Source organism: Neophocaena asiaeorientalis, unplaced genomic scaffold, assembly GCF_003031525.2.
Source record: "Neophocaena asiaeorientalis asiaeorientalis breed wild unplaced genomic scaffold, Neophocaena_asiaeorientalis_V1.1 scaffold148, whole genome shotgun sequence".
Lineage (NCBI taxonomy): Eukaryota > Metazoa > Chordata > Mammalia > Artiodactyla > Phocoenidae > Neophocaena > Neophocaena asiaeorientalis.
This window is the reverse complement of record NW_020174050.1, coordinates 2752923-2777643: the sequence shown is the minus strand read 5'-3', so window position 1 is coordinate 2777643 and position 24721 is coordinate 2752923. Positions and strand designations below refer to the sequence as shown.

At 39.1% G+C, this 24721-nt stretch overlaps 1 long non-coding RNA gene across 19 annotated transcripts in view; it reads left to right on the top strand.

Moving 5' to 3' along the window:
- The window catches only part of LOC112405604 (uncharacterized), a 52923-nt gene extending 42475 nt beyond the window's left edge, over nucleotides 1-10448 (top strand). For 3 of the 19 annotated variants that reach the window (XR_003004373.1, XR_003004376.1, XR_003004374.1), the window contains 7 exons: nucleotides 38-2024; nucleotides 3146-3227; nucleotides 5510-5617; nucleotides 6048-6134; nucleotides 6990-7048; nucleotides 8151-8302; nucleotides 9533-10377. This is a non-coding gene — a long non-coding RNA (uncharacterized LOC112405604). The other 16 variants (XR_003004377.1, XR_003004383.1, XR_003004379.1 and 13 more) reach the window with 14 other exon arrangements.
- Nucleotides 10449-24721: the final 14273 nt, after the last annotated feature.

Sequence of the window (24721 nt, the reverse complement as noted above, 5' to 3'; positions counted from 1 at the left end):
TGAAGTAGCTTTCTAAATTACTTTCTATCTGCAACAGAGCATCTGGATATATGGACAGGATATAGCTGATGGAGAGTGAGGTGTACTGGGTTTCAGGGGAACTGTCCAAGGCGGTAAGAAGGGGGTCATCGGAACTAATCTGTAAGTAAGCGCCTATGAATACCTACTTTCAAAGCACTTTTAAAAAGATTGTATTATCCTGAGGCTAGAAGCTAGAACTTGCAATCGGGAGTGTGATAATGTCCCTGGTAGAAGTTTTGAGGTCTCCAAAACAAGGTATACTTTGGAGAAGATAAAATTCCTTGAATAAATTGTAGGATTCAAGAAAGAGATAGACCTGGTTACTCTGGTCATATAGATCTAAAATTTATAGTAGGAAGAAGGGGCATTGACAAGACTATTTTTATTCTCTTTAAAGTCCAGGTATATTAGTGCCACAGCATGCCAATGAAAATTAATTACCTCATAGAATATAGAGATGGGGAAATAAATAAAGCATACTCCTTTTCTTTCCCGGGCATCATTATAGAAAACCCCATGAGTTGGATCTAAATAGCTTTTATTTAAGGGAAGCTCAAATAATTGGGAAATAGAAGGATAAACTAGAGGGGAAGAGTTGTGCTAGGGTTGAGGTATACTCTCTAGATGGAAAGAATACTGGAGATATATATCTATATATATATATCTGTAATCCAAAATATGCTAATTAAATGCAATTTGAAACTTTAAAACGTTACTAAAGTGTATGTTGATTTATTTCTTAATATTTTTATGTCATTTTTGCACTTTCATATAGAACTTTTTTTCCCACATCTTCAACCAGAGTATGTTGAGGCTTCCTAAGATCTCTCTTGCTCTCCGCAAGAACTTACACAAATTATTTATTCTCTCTAAACCTCAGTTGCATCAGCTGTAAAATGGAGATATGATGGCACTTACTTCATAGGGTTGTTGTGAACATAAAATGATATAATATATGTAGATGGCTTATGACAGTGGCTGGCACATAGAGACAAGTCAATGTGTGTAACTGACTATAGCATAACACTGGTAATCATCCTTTCATTAGTAAAAATCAGCCATTACCATATGAAACCCTTTTGCAAAATATATTTGTTGAAAGGTAACAATTTAGTAATAGAAACCAAAATTCCGATCCCAGGGTTCGGTCTCCAGGACTTTTCTAAATCTGTCACAAGGTGGCCCCAAATCCATATCCTTCATGGCTCTGCGTTCATGGAAAATGAATCAAACAGCGAAAAGATATTGCAGCAAAAATCCATGGTAATAATAATCCAAAGTGTAGGTGGTCCACCTAATAATCAATTGTCCATTGTCTGGAAGATAGAAAAGCAAGCCTTATATGTTTGAAATGGGCAAGAAGTTTGTTAAATGTGTCTAGATGATTTTTTTCAAGGTTAGTCTCAATAAAAGTGGTTAATATATCATCCTTGACATTGAACACTTCAAGTAGTATATGGCCTAGTATGCTTGGTTGAGAAAAATCTCTAATCTTTACCTTTTTCCTCTTTTATAAATTGGTTAGTTAGCAATTATTTTTTTTTTATCTGAACACTTGTAAAACAGTTTCAGAACAATTTCCTCTTTATTTTCTTCTACCTGAAACAGAGAGAAAACTGTAAATCATATAAGATCCTGTCAGGAAAGCCTCAGATTAAACGTTTTATAAGATCATGACTAATTCATTACTTCTTCCTCTTATTTCCAAATCCTTGAAGTCTCAAAATCTTCCTTCCAGACAGTGAAAACTGCTTTCCAGGCTGCTTTTGCTCCTGATACCGTCGGATAAAGGAAAGAAGTAATTTAATTTTCAATGGAAAGATCCAAACACATCCCTGCTGACATTTTTCTAGCTGATTCTGAATTGAGCTTCGAAACCCAGCTCTAACTGACACACCATCTTCCATGTTGGTTGGTTTGTTTTTGCAGAGCAAGAGGGGGTCAGCACTAGGGGCAGCCCAGCATTGCTTGGAAGACTGCAGCCTGGAATTTAGTAAGGTGTTGTGAGTATACACTTTAGCCAAAAATACAGAAAATTATATTTTTTGAGTGAGCTTATAGACTTTTCAAAGTAACTGAGAGACACTTGATGTGCGCACTCTAGTACATATTTGATTTTTATCTCAGGAAAAGAAGCAGAAATAAGATAAAATTGTTGAACTTAGTAATCTACAGACATCTTTCCTGCATCTGTCTTTGTAAGTAAGAAGATAACTTAGACAGTCTAATTATAGTGTAGATAAATTACAATTCATAATCAAATGTGACTCACTGTTATGCCCAGAATTTCCAACTAAATGTTTTATGTGAATTGTTAAAATTCTATTTTTACTTGCCTTATGGCAAGGGCTTGCAGGTAGCCATCAATACCAAGACCTTAGACAGCATTTGTAACACTAGATGGAGGACACACGTTTGATATTCTCCCTACACTTTAGAGAAAGCTGTTCAGCGCTTGTTTCCCAAGATAAATGTGTTAAGACATGACCACTTTCATCAAAAATGTACTTGTAATAGATAACTAATAGGCTCCTGCTGTATAGCACAGGGAACTCTACTTCACTGTACAGTAGAAGCTAACACAACATTGTAAAACAACTATACCCCAATAAAAAAAAAAAAGAAAACAATGCAAATTCATTCTTCATTGTGCATTGTATTAAATTAAAAGCAAATCAAGAAAAAAAACTGTACTCCTGAAACATTTCAAGATGGATTCAAATGCAATATTCACACATAATCTTTTGAAACTTACCAAAAATTAAATTACACTTTTGAAGACCAATTTAAAAATTGGAACAAAGATTAGCATAACTAGCTATATAAAGTATACACACACATCAGGCACTCTGTTGCATATTTCATCCAATTTTAACAACAATTTTATAAGTGTTATCCCCATTTGTTCTGAACCATCAGTTTCTTCTGTGCATTTCTTAATGCATTGCATGATAATTACAAAAGATTAATATTTGGGGATATGTATCCTAATGTTTTTAATATACTGGTAATTAAGGATGGGAAGAGGGATATGCTTAAACACTCGTGTGTGTGTGTGCGTCGTAATATATAGAGTTTTACTTTTACAGCTCTTTTTAATTAACCTCTTTCTCTCTTTCTGCAGGTGGGGACCAAACTCGACGGGGAAAACTGGGATGAGCTGATAGGGAGGAGTTTTGTTGCCTTCATACTAACCTGGACATATTGTGAGTTCACTAGGCAAAATTACCAAGGCATGATTGTTAAACAATTTTTCTTTTTGTCACCTTCCTACCTTCATTCCCAAGCCTTTTTGCTTCCTCCTTCTCTTTGCATCTTGGCACCTAGAACTTTGTCAGAGCTCTCCGGCAAACCAGATCCTGCTCTCCAGAGCCTCTGCCTCTCCTTCCAAATAAAGATAACCCCTGCCACCACCCCTCCCCATTTCCACCCCCGCCTCAGTGTTGCAGATAAAATAAGTCACTGATCTGGTTATAGTGCTTGTTCCTAAGATAACTGAACGGGCCATAGGCTTTATCAACGAACTTTAAAGAATCTGCAGAACTAAAAGCCATCTCTAATAGAAAAATACATGGGGGTTAATTTTCATTGCAGACTACCTCTTTTTTTTTTAAATTTTTGGCTGCGGTGGGTCTTCATTGCTGTGCGCGGGTTTTCTCTAGTTGCGGCGAGCGGGGGGTGGGGCCTACTCTTAATTGTGGTGCACCAGCTTCTCATTAAGGTGGTTGCGGAGCACGGGCGCTAGCATGAGCTTCAGTAGTTGTAGCACGTGGTCTCAGTAGTTGTGGCGCACAGGCTTAGCTGCTCCACGGCATGTGCGATCTTCCCCGACCAGGGCTCGAACCCGTGTCCCCTGCATTGGCAGGCGGATTCTTAACCACTACGCCACGAGGGAACTCCCTGCAGACTACCTCTTAAGAACAACTTAACAATGCACAAACAGAAGCCGCCTCCCACCCCACACGCACACTCCCATGCTGAAAGTAAAATGACAGGAAAGGAACTTTTCCAACACGTACAATCCTTTGCTTCCACACGTCTACTCTCTTGCCCACTCTATATTTTCATACGCAGAGCTTTAGTGCTGGAGAGAGGTTTATATGTATGTTCTAACAGTGCACTCTTTTTTTTTTTTTTATTGTTAAGAAGATGTTGGGGGTAGGAGTTTATTAATTAATTAATTAATTTTTGCAGTGTTGGGTCTTCATTTCTGTGCGAGGGCTTTCTCTAGTGTGGCAAGTGGGGCCACTTTTCATCGCGGTTCGCGGGCCTCTCACTATCGCGGCCTCTCTTGTTGCAGAGCACAGGCTCCAGACGCGCAGGCTCAGTAGTTGTGGCTCACGGGCCTAGTTGCTCCACGGCATGTGGGATCCTCCCAGACCAGGGCTCGAACCCGTGTCCCCTGCATTAGCAGGCAGATTCTCAACCACTGCGCCACCAGGGAAGCCCTAACAGTGCACTCTTAAATACCATGCTTCACTTCCTAGAAAAGTCCTGTAGATTGATGCATTGTTTTAGCCAAAGGAATGCATCCTTGCTGTTAGAAAGCAATCTGGTGTTGATTTGGTCAGGATGAGGTTCAGAAAGCGATGTAAAGAACTAACATGCTATTCAGTATTTTAAATGATTTTGTTTCTCTCAGTTATAAATAATTTAATCTCCCTGCATCAGAATTCAACTGTTAATAGAAGGATGAAAGATCACTCTTACTTTTGTAGCCAAGGTATATTTCCAACCACATCAGATTAAAACAACTAATAGAAACACTTTAGATTTTAAACACAGAAAAGTGTGGTGGAATTAGGGCCATTTCTAATTTAAGCTTCTAAGAGGCTCCTGGAACTACTATTAATTCTGTTTCTTTTAGTCTGAGATACAGATAAGAGCTGGGTAGCTCCATTACAGATGGAAAAACTGCCCAGAGAGGGTAGGAGGTTTCTCAACATAATAAATAGAATCATAAAAAGGAATCAAGACCGTCTGACTCAACAGTCCAGTGTTTTCTAAAGGCAGACCACACTTAGATGTTTAGATTCATTGCCAAATACCTACAAACACAGCTAACCACAGGGACTGTGAGATCAGGCCGCTTGGGAAAAATACATCAGTACCGTAACCTCTTGAGCAAGTGTAAAACATAGCCCAGAAGTATGCTGGTGTCTCAGCTTTGTTCACCGTAACATAAAATCAGGGGAGGTGAGGGACAGAACATCGGGGGCTGCACTATCACCGTCCTGTGACCAAACTAGGATCAGTGTCTGGGGGTAACTGGCTATTTCCAAAAAGAGAAGACAACATAGGATCAAAGAAAGGCAAACCAAAGAACTTTAATGTGGATAACTGGGTAATGGAAAGCTAAATATTTTTACAATCCATAGAACTCCCAGAAAGAGATGTATTTCTGTAGACAAAAGAATTTTTTTGCGTCTCTCTTTTTAAAAAAAAAAAAAAAAAAAGATTGCCATAATTTTTGTTTTCCTAAAATCAGAATCTGAGACGAGGCCTTGGGTGCTGGTAGTTCATCTATGAAGGGATCCAGGACACCAGAATAAGGAAGTAGAGAAGTGGAACAGGGAATGGTGGAAAGCCAGTGTAAGTAAGTATGCCTCACTGAATTGCTGCTATGGGCAACGGGGAGGGTCTCCATTCCCCTGGAACTTCCAGGAGGTAGACAGAATGCCTCCTAGAATATTCTTCCTTAAAGGCATGGAGTCTGGAGTATGTAACATCAGTTCTCCTCACCCAGTGGTTGAGGATAGCCCTCAGGGGCATTAACTCCTACCCCCTACTTGTAGCTCTTCTTGCGCACTAGTAAGGCACACTCCCACTACCTTGGGGAAAGCTGTGAAAGCAGAATGCAGAAAGATGCCTGCTCTTGAGGTGGGAAGCTACCAGTGCAAGGTGCAGCTGAGATTATTGTATAGAACTCTTCCCCACTGTTGTGACTGAAATCAGAAGAACTTTTAGGGGTATGTGATGTGGAGAACAATAAATGCATGTTGAAGGCTGCCTCTTGTACCACTCAGATGCACTGGAGCTCCAAACTGAGTTCACTTGGTCAACTGAGTCTTATTGGAATAAGCTACACTCCCCATGACTGCCCCTGGTCCTAGGTAATTATTGATATTAGTCATCTCCTTCCTTCACATTCATTCTAGATTTTCATTATCCTTGGTCTGAAATTGAGCTGATTTCGTTTGCTTACCTGGTGGAGGAAACTAGACCTTCATCCCTGAGGGGTTTGAGCTTTTGGTTGTCTTTGCCTTATCTGGCCAGTTTTTGAAATGGCCCATTTCCCATTTTCCCACGGCATAGAGACACCACAAGTCCCCATAAGTGTCCTAACGCCTCATGATAATCAGGGTCAATTATTTCAATCAGGAAGGTAACCCCTCTATTTATCTGCTGGTCCACAAGCCCAAAGTGACCAGGCAGCAGTTGTAGTTTTAGGTTCAGTGGAACACAATTTTTGTGCCTTGGTACCAACGTTTTTCTCCTTGGAACCAGAATCTTCGACTTGTCAGAGTTTTTAGCATGATGAGTTCTGGAAGCACAAAACCTGCAAGTGGGTAGCTGAGCATGGTGGTTAGAGAGATCTGTACTACTGCTACCCTTTGTTTCCCAGATCTGCATATATATTCTAGCACCATTTATAATGGCTATTATTTGATCCTTTTCTGAACGTTCTGAGTTGCTTCTGTCCCACAATGTCTTTGCAGAAATGTCTCTTTCCTGTTTTGGACCCCATATTATTAAACCATGATAATTCTTATACTAGAGCTTACACATTTATTTTTAAAAAATCAAACTTCAATTATTGAGTTGTCTTTATTCCATATCCTTTGAAGGTTTTGCTGTCCTTCAGTGTGATCTGCAAAATACTGCACAATGCCTATTATCTTGGAAAACAGTTGTGATTTTGTACCTCTTTCCTCTAACACAAGCTCTCTATGTTCTCTTTGGAGAAGGAGGCCTCTGCCACAGGGAGAATTCTCAGCATTGTGTGACAATGTAAGGAATGGCAACAGTAAGTGTCAATTCCTATTTGGAGTACAAGCTGGAAGCACATCTTCATTTCACAGTGTCACATTCTTTCTCTGGGTTACCATTAAACACCCCCTCAAAGCATTAGTTAGGTTGTTACTATTTGATCTCTTTCATGTCTCAAAACCTTGGGCTACACTAGTGCAGATTCTATGCATTTATATTCTTCAGAAACTGTTATCACTTTACTGACAGCAGATAAAAACATGTAATTATTATTTGACAGTATTTCTTATCTTATAAAAACATGTATGGGACTGACTATTTATAAATTTATAGACAGCACATTTAAGCTGTCTATGAAGAAGTTTTTGTATTTTATTACAAAGAACAAAGTGATTGATGTGGGAAAGCAATGGGAAGGGAGAAAGTAGAGACAGAATTGAAGGTATGTGCCCCTCGGCTCTCCACCTAAGAGGTTTTGTTCCTTTTGAGGGGCAGCTGGAATAATGGGGGAAAGAGGTTGTAAACAAGATCAGGAGAATGGGACTGAGATTGACTGGATCTCAAAGAAACGTCTGGCTATTTGAGCAGCTATTTTCATTTGTTATTCTTTGTTTTATCAGAACATTACTAGATTTTCACTTTGAACAAGCCAAAGCTCATTATCCTAATTCTCTCTGAACATTTTTTCTATTTTGCAAACTTCTACTGCCAGTAGCCAGGTTCAAAGCATTGAATATTGGAATAGCTCTATAGGTCACCATGTTTGTCCAACAGAAAGAACTTCCATGTGATTGTATACCTTTCATCATCAAATTCAAAATAAGGGCTACCTCTGGAGGTGCAATCAGGGAGAGTCCACAGGGGCTTCAACTACAGTAGTAATTTTTTAGTTCCCAAAGGGGAACAACTATTTACTAGATTATTTTTACACTGTTCTTAATTTCCAAACTATTTTACAATAGCAATTTTTAAGGTACTCAATTAAAAAAAAGGATCATATGCTTCTTCATGGTTATTTACCTGTCAATACTGAGAATGTCTTATTAGCTCTACATCCACCGATAAATGGTAATCAGTAAAATGATACAATAGTTCTTGCAGAGATTTCATGCAAGTTCTTTTGTTTATTTACTTAACAGGAAAGAATAACTACATGATCGAGAACAGGTGATGAATATTCTTCCAAAAGAAGCCTTTGCAGAATATATGACCTCTCTTTAAGCTTCTGCCTGGCTAAGACGCTACACCATATTTTTCTTCACAGAATAGATGTACACATCTTCCTTCCAGAGTATGTCATTAACCTACCTTTGACTTACCCTCGGTATTTTACTTTTTTCTTCTCCTTATTTATTTGTAGTTGGATTTGTATTTTTAGATTGCCAGGAAACTGGTGTTTATATTCAATATGATATTGTCTTTATTAATATACTTATAAACTTAACAGTCAACTTGACTTGCCACCAGTCATGTCCTATAAATCATAATCCTTTGCTCAAATGGGTAGGACTGTCTAATTCCATTATCTCTGAGCGTTCACTTTAGAAAGTGAAACTGATGCTCTATAATGTGTACTATTCCTTCCTACCTACTTAGCTTCTTCTTTTGAAGTTCTCAGGACGGTGATGCATTAATTTTGGAGCATTCTAACATACACTGTGTAACAGATATGTTATATAATATCACTCCCAGCATCCTCAATCTTTCTGTTATAGTGTTGAAATCGATATTTGACTAACATTTATTTAAAAGTTATGTAAGGCCCTTAAAACAGTTAAAGAGATAAAAACATTAACAGTTCCTGCAAATAGCAATCAAAATTGCTCTCTAAAAAAGGTTGCATGATTATTTCCAAGGACATGTTTATTAGTAACCGTTAGCATAGGTAGTTGCATCTTTAAATAAGTGTCATCTTGTATTACTGGAGAGTAAAATTTAAAGGAAATTATGGGCTTTTCAAACTACTCCATGTCCCTGTTGGAATATAAAAACACATTCCTGAACAACCATAGCATTTCCAAAAGCCAATAAAATGATGACTCAGAAGGTGAAATACTCTAGACCACAAACCACTTACATATGAATATTTTAAAATTATGTAAAAGTCCTATTTCTTGATTCATATAATCAAGAAAATAAATGTATTGTGCAAAAGTCATTTAACCCCTGACTCTTCCCTGAAATGTCTGAAGGCAATTCATTGGTTTCATGAAATACTGTTCTAAAGGAGATTTTTAGTTTTCCGACAGATTTATTATAATGACTTTAAACATTCTTTGGGGTTCACTTTCTTTGATGTCTTAATGCAGAAAGGAATTATATATAAGGACTTTTTGCTAGTATGCATTCTATTACATTGCTTGCAGTTCTCTGATGAGCAAATCCTAGTGTATCTCACTTCAGCCACGTTAGTGGCCACTTAACAAGTCTCTGAAGATTGTAGCCTGGTCCCCGGTTATTTCTATGGTCTAATATCTGGTCCACATTTTTATACATTTGATTCTGTTAATTACATGGACAGAGGACTTGAGTGAAGAGCAACACCAGATGAAAAGAATGGACTATGTTGTGGTTGATTTGGTGGACTCAGCAGAAGGTGATGAAAACACTGAAATGGCAGCAGAGGTCCAAAAACAGCAATCTACAGCGCTCCATGTAACTATCTCTATTGAGTTGTTACTCAATACAAACTGATGAATGATCTTGGTAATTACTATAAAACTGTGATCTTCAAGTGTGAAAATATGTATTGTGGATGACAAAGATACACTTAGTTCATTCTTTTGTAGCCACTGAAATCTTAAATAAAATTAATTTCTGCACCGAACACGGTACTGATTTTCATCCATGGAGGAAGATAGATTCACTTTAGAATATATATATTTTATGTTTTCCATAAACCAGGCAAAAACTGGGAATACAAAGATCTGGTTTTTGTCCTTGAAGAGTTCACAGTCTAGAGCGAGAGAAACACTTTATAAGACAAATACTAATAGAGTTGCATGGAGCTCCAAAGCATATTTCATACTTCAAACTACATTTTATACTTAGTAACCTCACTATCTAAAACAGAGAAAGGTTAATATTGTGTAAATTAATTTTGGGTAAAATAATATTATCCAACTCTAAAGGCTGTCGTGAGGATTAACTGTGTTATTGTAGGTAAAGTGCTCAAAATAGTACTTGGCACCTGTTAAATATTGGCAATTATTTGTACTTGTTGTTATTATGGAAACTCCACATTTCCTTTTGTTCTTCAGTTCCTGTACAGTAGTAGCTACCGCTTAATGCATGCCTACTATATACCACATACCTTACCCCAAGTAATTTTTTTTTTTTTTTTGCTGTACGCGGGCCTCTCACTGTTGTGAACACAGGCTCTCACCGTTGCGGAGCACAGGTTCTGGACCCGCAGGATCAGCGGCCATGGCTCACGGGCCCAGCCGCTCCGCGGCATTTGGGATCTTCCCGGACCGGGGCACGAACCTGTATCCCCTGCATCGGCAGGCAGACTCTCAACCACTGCGCCACCAGTGAAGCCCCATATGGCTCATTTTTAATCATAAAAGTATTACATTGACACCTTTGTGTTTAAAGTTTTTTATGTAATTATTTAAGATTATCTTTTAAGATACATTCCTAGAAGTCTAATTCCTATTCCAAAGACACAATTTTGTTTCAATGCTCGAGATTTTTTTTGAATAAAAATTTATTTAGAACTTCCCATGAGACTTTCTGTCTATTCTTTCTGTTGAGCCCTTATTTGCCCCCTTGTAATGGCTTCAACTCCCAAAGAATTCGGAATTTCCAATCATTTAGAGTTAGAGGACAAGTTAATTTTTAAATGGAGGTCACTATTTACTTTAGCTAATATTAGTATAAGAAGTTAGTGTTTTCAATTCTCCCACTGTGCTTTCTCCCAAGTCATTTTGCTCCTTTAATGCAGGCTTTAGATTCTTGAGTGCTTCTGGATTGAGTTCTATCTGTGCTGCCACTTACCCAGAAAGTCTGGCTCTTCTTGAATTCTTTCCAGTCTCTCTCTTCCAGGCTTTCACATTCTGCCTGTCTCACAATACTATTGAAATGTGTCTTCAACCTCCAGGTTCAAGCTAGATCTACTGCTTTCCTAGCTTCTTCGGTGGCTGAAGGCCTGCTTTTTTTGGGGGGCGGGGGGTCTGGGCAAACAGACCTTCCATCTGAGGACACCTGCTTGTCTTCCCAAGTCCCCCGACTTCTGCTGGAGGCTGGGCTCTATGGCCAGGTTTTTACTTGGAGTTGTTGTGGAACATACATGTCTAGGAGGGAGGGAAAGGAAAACATCTTTCAACTGACAAAATGTCTCATAAACATGACCTGAGAATAATTCAGAATCCTGGAGATAAGTGGGACTGTAATTATTCTCAACACCATAACTCAATACTTTAAAAATTCACCATGAAGAGAGAAGCTTTTCAATTGTACACTTAGTGCTAAATCCACATTGCAAACAAAAGGTAGAATAACACAAATTAGTTAGCAGGCAAATATTTTTTTTTTTTTTTTGTGGTACGTGGGCCTCTCACTGCTGTGGCCTCTCCCGTTGCAGAGCAGAGGCTCCGGACGTGCAGGCTCGGCGGCCATGGTTCACAGGCCCAGCCGCTCCACGGCATGTGGGATCTTCCCGGACCGGGGCACGAACCCGCGTCCCCTGCATCGGCAGGCGGACTTTCAACCACTGCGCCACCAGGGAAGCCCAAATTTCAACTTTTAATGAACGGACTGGGAAGGGCTTTGCAATGAGTTGCAAAGATGATGGCCATGGAAGCCTGCAGAAGATCATTAGCGACCAATTGTATTGTCCATGACAGCTTTCTGTTTAGATGAGATATTAGTACCAGCCTTATAGAAATAGAGATCAGAAGGAGAGAATCCTGTGAATCAAGCTGAGGACTAGGAGATAAGAACCAGAAAACCTGGGGTCTAATCCTAGCCTTGACAGTGACTTTATATATTTGGACAAGTTACTTTAACTTTTGTTTCTTAATAGCAAGTGCTAACTATGAGGGAACTTACATTGCAATAACAAATACTAACTACAAGAAAAATTACAAAGCAATGCATTCAGGTAAAATTCTTTATCTGAAAAAGATGTGGGAATAGAAGTCACTGTTCACCTTGCAGTCCATATCATCTTTTAAGTGTGTGTGTGTTTTAGTATTAATATTTACAATTTTTTATGAAATAATGGAAAAATAATTGCTATATTCCAGCATGTAACAATTGAAATCATTCTAAAATGTTGGCCAAGTGGTGGCAGCATTAACAGAGATCAAAGCCCCATAAAGGTATTAATCGGCCAGATTGCATCTCTTAGATTATTCATTTCCCAAAAGAAGGAAAATACAGACTCATTTTGTTAATCACATGTTGACAGATTTTTGGAACCATAGGAAAGGGAATAGTCAGTCTTATTCAAAACACTTTTAAATATTTATCTCTAATCCTGAGTGACATTTCTTAACAAAGAAAGTATACTGGCTGAGGCACAAGTGGTCAGGGAACACAGTAGAGATGTAATGGAATATTCTAGGGACAGACAGCCAAGAGCTTAGAAGATTTACATATTCACTGAAACAAATATGGCTTGATTGTCTATGACTAAACACTTGAACTTAGATAGGAAAAACTAGAAAATAAAATGGAATAAAGTGTGGAATGTATTTTAAAGCCACACAGGCTAAATAAAATATAAACCCCATTTTGTAATGAGATTTGATAGCAGGAAGTTCCTTGGAAACTACTGCATTATGCAACTTGCCAGAGAAGCATGTTATTATTGATAGAGGGGATCTGTTCACTTCTAGCATGGTAATTAATTATTTATTCTAATGTGAGAGAGAAAAATAGACCTATGTTAATAGATTTCCAGGGATCTAGTAAATCAGTACTTGGAAAACTATACGGAAAAGGAAATCTACATCTTTTTGCTTGGCAGAAAAACAAGGTAATAAAATATTAGGCGGCGGGCCCAGATTTGCATTTTCTGTCGTCAGTTTAAAATTTATAAGTGGGTTATATTCTAAAATTTTTAATCCAAGTTAGTTGGTTAGTATTTGAAACGTTTTTCCTCTAGAAATAAGGTTCTGGATGATGGATTACTTCACAGAATTACCCTGGTCCTGACACACCCTCAACACACACACACACACACACACACACACACACATTTCTATCAATTTCATTTTACTCATTTGAAGATGGAAATAATAACTTCCCATTAGGGTAGTTTGTTGTCAGCCTTAAGTAAGGTAAGGTAAGCTAAAATTCTTTTTGCATTGCAATATCCTACAAAATATTAATTATTAATGTACTCTAGTACTATATGGTTTAGCTTCTCTTTGGATTAAATCACGCTTTGTAAACAAGGTCGATAACTAAATGCTACTTATAATGTTTCTATAGAGGAAAGTGCATTGTGTGTCAAGAAGAGGCTGCAGCAGATCAAGAAATATGGAGTCCCCAGCTGTGGTGCTGCCAGCCAGCCAGCCATCTGGCCAACAGAAATATTTCTTCACTGCTTCCCCTCCCTTTCCCAGCTGTAGTGATAGCTATTTCCCAGAAAGCAAGGAACAGCTATTCCCATTCCTCTGATGGGCCCATATCCTCTGTTTACCATATTATCCTCTCTTTTTTCATAATTGCCTTGCCTCTATTCTCTAGTTGTTTCATGCATATGAGATTTGTTTCTTTTATTAGATTCTAAACTGTTGGGAAGCCAGACCTGTATTTTGCACCTGTAGACTCAGGGTACATAGCACAACTATAGGCACAAAATTGGCACTTGACAAATGCTAAGTAGAGAACAGGAGGGCACTTTTCCAGGTAAAGTTAATGCTATTACAAAGCTAGAATGTGAAAATAGACCTGTTGCCTCCAAGAAGTATTATATAGATTGAAGGAAAGGCAGTAAGATCCAAACCACACGGAGGAGTGGTAATGACCACATAAAAGATTTATGAGCCATGGCCAAGCCTGAAGATATTTGAGAAGCAAATCACTTGGTAAAAATGCTTAATAAAAGCAATTTATCAAGAAACAGAGAAGTTCTATATATCAGAAGTTTCGAAACATAATTTTATTTATTTATTTGGTTGTGCTGGGTCTTAGTTGCTGCATGTGGGCTCCTTAGTTGGGGCATGCGAACTCTTAGTTGCAGCATGCATGTGGGATCTAGTTCACTGACCAGGGATTGAACCCTGGCCCCCTGCATTGGGAACGTGGAATCTTAGCCACTGCGCCACTAGGGAAGCCCCTAGAAAAACAATTTTTTAACAGGAAAAGAAGATGGCATCTATTAGGAAAGTCATTTTCAGGAGAGTAAATTTAGGTTAATGCTATACTGAGTAAATCTAAGAAATTATATCATTCAGCCTGCAAGGTAGATGTCTAACTCATCTTCCTTGTCATCTGCACCACCTACAATAGATAGATAATTACCTCTACTTTCCTTATTTTGAGCTGTGTTGACTTAGCTAAAAGCTGAAATCACAGTTATAATAGTTAACATTTTAAACACTCACTATGTGACAAGACTATTTCACCTGCTTTGGATGGATTATAACATTGAATCATTGCATTAATGTGATGATTTAGGAACCACTGAGGAAACTGCTGCTCAGAAATTTTAATTACCTTGCCAAGGCTATACTGCTCACAAGTGGTGGAGCCAGGGTTGGAACTCAACAATCATTATTTCTAAACCACATTTCTCAACCACTATGCCATAACACCTTCCAAATATGAAGAAAGCTTATTCACTTAGGTGGTCTAAATCTGTGTTTTGATGTGAAAACAAAACCCCCACCTCCCTCTAAGTTAATGTATATGCTGTTCTCTGCTCTAGATCCATTATAATCATTGCTTATACTTTCGACCCCCAACTGCCCTGTTGGCCCTTCCTTCTTCCCTTATTTTCCACACTTTATCCAGTTGAAAACACTGCACAATGGCTAACCCACGCATTGGCGGTCTGTGGCTAATTTTGGTTATGTGTTAGTGGGAGACAGACAGCAAGAGGGCTGGCAAGTGAAGGCGTTGGGTTGGTTTCATCCTTCTTTTGTCCTTCTCTGAAACCCGTAACTCATTATGATCCCAAACAGTGTCTATCTTCTGCCTGGCTTCTCACCAAGACTGGCTTTGAGGCTAGACATACCTAGGTTGAGGTCAGGGTGTGTGATTTTTCATCTCTCGCAGCAGATGTAAGAAGAAGCTCAAAAACAATGGGGAATGCAACTTCTACTATGTGCTTACTCTGCACCAGTCTCGCTACTCTATGTAAATTGTTTCCTATGATCTTCACAACAACCTTTGGAGGGGGAAAGTACTCTAATTATTTCAGGAGAAAACAGGGTAGTCCTAGTTTTAGAAAAATGCCCACATTCACACCACTTTAAACGACAGAACAAGCATCAGGTTTAACTGATTCCAAAGCCTGTTCTCTTTGCATCCCAGGGGCTGGGAGTTATCCAAGAGTAAAGAGTTATGGGGTTACCAGCTCCCTGCATGAATACTTCTTGATAATAAAAACTATCCTTTTGGGAGACCTTCAAGATGGCGGAGGAGTAAGACATGGAGATCACCTTCCTCCCCACAAATACATCAGGAATACATCTACATGTGGAACGACTCCTACAGAACACCTGCTGAATGCTGGCAGAAGATCTCAGACTTCCGAAAAGGCAAGAAAATCCCCATGTACCTGGGTAGGGAAAGAGAAAAAAGAAAAAAAGAGTCAAAGGAATAGTAATGGGTCCTGTGCCTCTGGGACGGAGCTGTGAAGGAGGAAAAGTTTCCACATGGTAGGAAGTCCCCTCACTGGTGGGGACGGCGGGGTGGGGAGCCTCAGAGCCATGGAGGAGGGCGCAGCAACAGGGATGCAGAGGCCAAAGTGCAGAGATTACCGCACAGAGGATCGGTGCCGACCAGCACTCACCAGGCTGAGTGAGACGCTTGTCTGCTCACCCGCCAGGGCGGGAGGGGCTGGGAGCTGAGTCTCGGGCTTTGGAGGTCAGACCCCAGGGAGAGGACTGGGGTTGGCTGCATGAACACAGCCTGAAGGGGGCTAGTGTGACACAGCTAGCTGGGAGGGAGTCCAGGAAAAAGTCTGGACCTTCCAGAGAGACAAGAGACCATTGTTTCAGGGTGAGTGAAGAGAGTGGCTTCCTGCTCCATGTACCCACAGACAGCAGAGCACCGCCTAAGCGAGCTCCAGAGACGGGGGTGAGCTGCAGCTATCATCTTGGACCCCAGAGGCAGACACGGCCCGCTACCACTGCTGCCTCTGTCACCAAGGGTCCTGTGTGCAAACACGGGTCAATACCCACACCCTCCCAGGAGCCTGTGCAGCATGCCACTGCCAGGATCCCATGACCCAGGGCCAACTTCCTTGGGAGAACGCATGACATGTCTCAGGCTGTTGCAACTACACGCTGGCCTCTGCCGCTTCAGGCACTCCCCACATACAGTTATGACTGCCGTACCCCTCCCTATCCCCAGCCTGAGTGATCAAGAGAGCTGTAATCAGCCACTGCTTTGACCCCCTCCTGTCTGGGTGGGGAACAGATGCCTGAGGGCAGCCTACATGCAGAGGTGGGACCCAAACCAAAGCTGAGCCTGGAGAGCTGTGTGAACAAAGAAGAGAAAGGGAAATCTCTCTGAGCAGCCTCAGGAGCAGCAGGTTAAATCCCCAAAACCGGCTTGGTAAACCCTGCATCTGTGGAATACTTGAATAGACAACAAGGGTTCCCAAAATTGAGGCCGTAGACTTTGGGGGCAACTGTGAACTTAGGGTTTGCTTTCTGTGTTTGATTTACTTTTGGTTTTATGTTTCTCTTAGTTTAGTTTTTAGTGTTTGTTTTCATTTGTGGTTTTGTTTATTGGTTTTGTTGCTCTCTTCCTTTATTTAAAAAACATTTTTTTCCCTCTTTTTGTGACTCTGTGTGTGTGTGTATGTTTCTTTGTATGATTTTGTCTGTTTAGTTTTGTTTTTACCATTTGTTTTGGGGCTCTGCCTGTTAATTTTTTTGTTGTTTGTTTTCTTCCTTTTCTTCTGTGACATGCAGCTGGCAGGGTCTTGGTGCTCTGGCCAGGTGTTGGGCCTGAGCCTCTGAGGTGGGAAAGCTAAGTCCAGGACATTGAATCACCAGAGACCTCCCGGTCCCAAGTAATATTAATCGGTGAGAGCTCTCCCAGAGATCTCCGTCTCAACACTAAGACCCAGCTTAACCCAACGGCCAGCAAGCTACAGTGCTGGACACCTAACGCCAAACAAGACAGGAACACAACACTACCCATTAGCAGACAGGCTGCCTAAAGTCATACTAAGTTCACAGACACCTTAAAACACACCACCAGACATGACTCTGCCCACCCGAGGGACAACATCCAGCCCTACCCACTAGAACACAGGCACTAGTGCCCCTCAACAGGAAGCATACACAAGCCACTGAACCAACCTCACTCACTGGGGGCAGACACCAGACATAAGAGGAACTACGAACTTGCAGCCTATGAAAAGGAGACCCCAAACACAGTAAGTTCAACAAAATGAGAAGACAAAGAACTATGCAACAGGTGAAGGAGCAAGGTAAAAACCCACTACACCAAACAAGTGAAGAGGAAATAGGCAGTCTATCTGAAAAAGGATTCAGAGTAATGATAGTAAAGATGATCCAAAATCTCAGAAATAGAATGTAGAAAATACAAAAAACGTTTAACAAGGACCTAGAAGAACTAAAGAGCAATAAATGAAATTATAAATACTCTAGAAGGAATCAGTAGCAGAATAACTGAGGCAGAAGAATGGATAAGTGACCTGGAAGATAGAATAGTGGAAATAAGTACCACAGAGCAGAAAAAGAAAAAAGAATAAAAAGAACTGAGGACAGTTTCAGAGATTTCTGGGACAACATTAAATGCAACAACATTCGAATTATAGGGGTCCTAGAAGAAGAAGAGAAAAAGAAAAGTCTGAGAAAATATTTGAAGAGATTATAGTGGAAAACTTCCCTAACATGGGAAAGGAAATAGTCAATCAAGTCCAGGAATCACAGAGAGTCCCATACAGGATAAACCCAAGGAAAAACAGAAGACAGATATTAATCAAACTATCAAAAATTGAATACAAAGAAAAACTATTAAAAGCAGCAAGGGAAAAGCAACAAATAACATACAAGGGAATCCCCAAAAGGTTAACAGCTGATCTTTCAGCCAAAACTCTGCAAGACAGAAGGGAATGGCAAGACATATTTAAAGTGATGAAAGGGAAATACCTACAGCCAAGGTTACTCTACCCAGCAAGGATCTTATTCAGATTCAACGGAGAAATTGAAAAGTTTATAGAGAAGCAAAGTTAAGAGAATTCATCACCACCAAACCAGCTTTAAAACAAATGCTAAAGGAACTTCTCTAGACGGGAAACACAGGAGAAGGAAAAGACCTACAAAAACAAACCCAAAACAATTAAGAAAAAGGTAATAGGAACATACATACTGATAATTACCTTATATGTAAATGGATTAACTGCTCCAACCAAAAGACACAGACTGCTTGGATGGATACAGAAACAAGACCCATATATATGCTGTCTCCAAGAGACCCACTTCAGACTTAGGAACACATACAGACTGAAAGTCAGTGGATGGAAAAAGATGTTTCATACAAATGGGAATCAAAAGAAAGCTGGAGCAACAATATTCATATCAGACAAAATAGACTTTAAACTAAAGACTATAACAGAGACAAAGAAGGACACTACATAATGATCAAGGGATCAATCCAAGAAGAAGATATAACAATTGTAAATATTTAGGCACACAACATAGGAGCATCTCAATACATAAGGCAAATGCTAACAGCCATAAAAGGGGAAATCGACAGTAACACAATCATAGTATGGGACTTTAACTCCCCTCTTACACCAATGGACAGATCATGGAAAGTGAAAATAAATAAGGAAACACAAGCTTTAAATGACACTTTAGAGCAGATGGACTTAATTGATATTTATAGGACATTCCATCGAAAAACAACAGAATACACTTTCTTCTCAGGTGCTCGTGGAACATTCTCCAGGATAGATCATACCTTGGGTCACAAATCAAGCCTCAGTAAATTTAAAGAAATTGAAACTACATCAAGTATCTTTTCCAACCACAATGCTATGAGACTAGATATCAATTACAGGACAAAAACATAAAAAATACAAACATATGGAGGCAAAATAATACACTACTAAATAACCAAGATATCACTGAGGAAATCAAAATATACCTAGAAATAAATGACAATGAATAACTCTCAAGAAAGGGCATAGAGGGAACCTACCTCAACATAATAAAGGCCGTATGTGACAAACCCACAACCAACATCATTCTCAATGGTGAAAAACTGAAACCGTTTCCTCTAAGATCAGGAACAAGACAAGAGTGCCCACTCTCACCACTCTTATTCAACATAGTTTTGGAAATTTTAGCCATGGCAATCAGAGAATAAAAAGAAATAAAAGAAATCCAAATCAGAAGATAAGATGTAAAGCTGTCACTGTTTGCAGATGACATGATACTGTATATAGAGAATCCTAAAGATGTTACCAGAAAACTACTAGAGCTAATCAATGAGTTTGGTAAAGTAGCAGGATACAAAATGAATGCACAGAAATCTCTTGCATTCCTATACATTAATGATGAAAAATCTGAAAGAGAAATCAAGGAAACACTCCCATTTTTCACTGCAACAAAAAGAATAAGATACCTAGGAATACACCTACCTAAGGAGACAAAAGACCTGTATGCAGAAAACTATAAGACAGTGATGAAGGAAATTAAAGATGATACAAAAAAATGGAGGGATATACCTTATTCTTGCATTGGAAGAATCAACATTGTGAAAATGACTATACTACTGAAAGCAATCTACAGATTCAATGCAATCCCTATCAAACTACCACTAGCATTTTTCACACAACTAGAACAAAAAATTTCACAATCTGTATGGAAACACAAAAGACCCTTAATAGCCAAGGCAATCTTGAGAAAGAAAAATGGAACTGGAGGAATCAGGCTCCCGGACTTCATACTATACTACAAAGCTACAGTAATCAAGACAGTATGGTACTGGCACAAAATCAGAAATATAGATCAATGGAACAGGATAGAAAGCCCAGAGATAAACCCAGGCACATATGGTCATCTTACCTTTTACAAAGGAGGCAAGAATATAAAATGGAGAAATGAAAGTCTCTTCAGTAAGTGGTGCTGGCAAAACTGGACATGTAAAAGTATGAAACTAGAACACTTCCTAATATCACACACAAAAATAGACTCAAAATGGATTAAATGCCTAAATATAAAGCCAGACACTATAAAACTCTTAGAGGAAAACATAGGCAGAACATTCTATGACATAAATCACAGCAAGATCCTTTTTGACCCCCCTCCTAGAGAAATGGAAATAAAAACAAAAATAAGCAAATGTGACCTAATGAAACTTAAAAGCTTTTGCACAGCAAAGGAAACCATAAACAAATGAAAAGACAACAAACAAAAAAACTGACAATTAATCTCTAAAATATACCAGCAGCTCAATATCAAAAAGCAAATAACCCAATCCAAAAATGGGTGGAAGACCTAAATAGACATTTCTCCAAAGAAGATATAGGGATTGCCAACAAACACATGAAAGGATGCTCAACATCACTACTCATTAGAGAAATGCAAATCAAAACTACAATGAGGTATCACCTCACACTGGTTAGAATGGGCATCATCAGAAAATCTATAAAGAACAAATGTTGGTGAGGGTGTGGAGAAAAGGGAACCCTCTTGCACTGTTGGTGGGAATGTAAATTGATACAGCCACTATGGAGAACAGCATGGAGGTTGCTTAAAAATCTAAGGTAGAACTACCATATGACCCAGCAGTCCCACTACTGGGCATATACCCTGAGAAAACCATAATTTAAAAAGAATCATGTACCATGATGTTCATTGCAGCTCTATTTATTATAACCAGGACAAGGAAACAACCTAAGTGTCCATCAACAGAGGAATGGATAAAGAAGATGTGGCAGATATATACAATGGAATATTACTCAGCCATAAAAAGAAACAAAACTGAGTTATTTGTAGTGAGGTGGATGGGCCTTGTGTCTGCCATACAGAATGAAGTGAGTCAGAAAGAGAAAAACAAATATCATATGCTAACACATATATATGGAATCTAAAAAAAAAAAAAGTTCTGAGGATCCTGAGAACAGGACAGGAATAATGACGCAGATGTAGAGAATGGACTTGAGGACACAGGGAGGGGGAAGTGTAAGCTGGGATGAAGTAAGAGAGTAGCAGTGACATATATACACTACCAAATGTAAAACAGATAGCTAGTGGGAAGCAGCTGCAAAGTACAGGGAGATCAGCTGGGTGCTTTGTGACCACCTAGAGGGGTAGGATAGGGAGTTTGGGAGGGAGACACCAAAGGGAGGGGATAAGGGAATATATGTATACATATAGCTGATACAATTTGTTATACTGCAGAAACTAACACACCATTGTAAAGCAATCATACTCCAATAAAGATGTCCAAAAAATCCACAAACTATCCTTTCGTGAGTGATTGCTAGGAACCGGGCTCTTTGCTGAGAACTTTGCATTGTGTTACCTAATTTAATCCCTCACAACTCTATGAAATAGGTACTGTTATGCTTATTAAATATCAGGCATTGTTCTAAACCCTTGACATGAATTAATTCATTTAGTCCTCATAACAACCCTATGAAGTAGCTATCATTATCATCCCTGTTTTACAGATGAGGAAAATAAGCCCCTGATTAGGTAAATCATTTGCTCAATGTCACACAGCTATCAAGGGGCAGGATTCACTTTGGAGACCATACTTCTGTGCTCACTGAGCTCAGCTGCCTTTTACCCTTCATGTTGTCTCCAGAGCTCTCTTCCTAAAACTTGGATCCAGTCATATCCATCCCCCTCTTAACGACCTGCAATAATTTCCCATTATTTATGAAACAAGTTCAAAAATATTTTGCTCAGCATTCATGGCTCTCCACAATTTGGGTCTCATAACATTCTATCTTATTTCTCCTTTTGACTAGCTGCTCTATCTACTCTGGACTAATTGCCGCCCCTAAACTAGCCAATCATACTCAGAAATTCATGATTTTTTTTGCAGGTTGGAAGACTCTTCTTTAGCCTTCAAAATCCAGATCAATGTTCAAGCTATCTTAAGTGGTTCTCTTCCCACAAAGCCTACCTTGTTTTCTCTTCACAGAGTAACCACTGCCTTCTGCCCTTATTTATACGGACATAATATCGTGTCTTTTTCTCTGCTCTGCATTATACTGTGGTGTTTGTTCCTCTTCCATTCAGATGAAACTCCGCATCTCTTGAGGTCAAGGACTCTGTCTTATTAACATCCCAGTGCCTAGCGTTTAGTATAGATTGTTGACATTCACGAACATTCCTGAATGAATGAGTATATGAGTAAGTGAATGAAAGTACTGAATATGCTTTCAGCTTTGTGGGAAAAACAGAAGTTCGAAGTGTTAGTGAAATAAATTAACTTTCAGAGTAAATAAAAATTATTTCTGTATTGCATGCATGTTTCAGATATGTGTGCAGCAATATTTTCTGTTTTTGATAAAACTAGCACTTCAGAAATATTAATTTGTTCAACAAGACTTTGATGCAAAGGAATTGTTCCTTAGTTGGAGAGATGAATAAAGTTGGCTCTATGATATTAGATGAAGATGGAAAGCACTGTTTTTCAAACATTTTTTTAACATAACTCAAGAAATTGATATTACATCTTGACTGCATGATCTATTTGTTATAATACTTCCTAGCTGTATTATTAATAGTGCAAAATTTCTCCTTGGGGACTATTTAAGAGTAGCATAGGCAAACTCTCTTTCTGATGATGTTTTAAGCTACAGCCCTTGCCACTCTTAGAATTCACCCTGAAATTTCCTGGCTCCTTGCCTTTGCTTTTGCTCTGTACAAATGCTCTTCATCTTCCTTCCCATGTCTCCCACATGTCACCTTGCACCCAAATTCTTAGTCACAGAGGTGACTAAAATGTCCCGTTCTCCACGATCCCCTGAGGGGGGGATAAAAAAAAACCACTCTTATTCTCTGCTACCAATACATCGTGTTTGTTTGCATTTATAATAGCATTAATCATGTTTGCTTACTTCTGTCTCTCCCAGTGGATTATAAATTGATTGCAGGAGGGGATATCCCCCTGGCATTTAGCCTCATGTCATACTACTTTCCCCAAGCCATTCTAGTCTCCATTCCATTCCTTTAGTGTGCCAGCTCTTTCCAATATTATGGCTTTTTATTTTTGGTTTCCTCTGCCTGTGTGGTAGACATCTGGGGGAAATCACAATTAGTTTTCCGTTTTACTCAGAATATGACTGTCTAGTGAGAGACTACATTTCCTACTTGCCCTTTCATCGAGGTGTAGCCATATTACGAAGCCAACTGACATCAGTAGCATATGAATGCAAGGGATTATCTCATTTAACCCTCTCAGCAACATATAGAGAAGGCACTGATATTATCATTATGCCACTTCACTAGGAAGAAATAGGCTTAGAAAGGTTGAATAACTCAGTCAAGTAAACGTTTATCCTTTTAAGGATACTCTTTGATGCTCATATATCTCTTGTGAGTTTGGTTTGCAAGAATCGTGTCTCTAGAAGTCACAGTGGAGAAGACAGACCTGCCCTTTTAGCCTGGATCCCCAGATGACTTTATAGAGCCAGAGCCTGACTACTGACCCTGTACTGGAAAGGGAAAGAGAAATGAGCTTCTGTCTTGTTTAGTCATTGAATTTTAGTCTATTTATTAACCATTACTCCAAACTGACCTGCACTGAAACACCTTTCTACCAGTAGTAAAACCTACTGATACTTCAGATCTCAGCTTAAATATTCTTTCCTCCAAGAGGTCTTTCTCGGCCTCTCAATCTAAATGGTTTTCCTTATACATCCTATTTATGACTCAGCTTGTCTCAGAGAAAGCTCAGCACCAGCTAGAACTCTTATTTATTTATATAATTGTTCATCTCTCTCCCTCACTAGATGTAAGCTCCATGAGTGCAGGGACCACATCTGCTTATTCACCAGTACTAACGCACTGTCCAGCACATGATTGGCTCCCAATAAAGATTTGCTATGTAAATACAGCTAATAGTAATAATTTGGGCACTAACTGTCTCTTATTGAATATTTTCAATTTTCAGGAGTTGTACTAAGTGTTTTACATACATTATTTCATTTAATCCTCTCAATAACATATAGAGAAGCCACTAATCATTATCCCATGTTATTTGGGGAAAAATACCTTTAGAGAGATTTAATAACTCATACAAGTGTCACACAATTCAAAGCTTATATTTTCCAGTTGAGACTCTCCTCTTGGGAGTAGGATTAGCAAGAGTCGGGTACACAATATCCAGACAGTTCTACTAATTGAGAAATCCAGGATTTCTGCTAATTGAGATCCAGATGCTGATGAATGATGACTACACAAAAGCAGGCCAATTTAACAATAATATGTCTGAACACCAGCTGACCTTATGTAATTGCAACATTTACATTCTTGTCTCTATATAACTGCAACAGAAACAAAGCCCAAAACACTGTTTATAATTT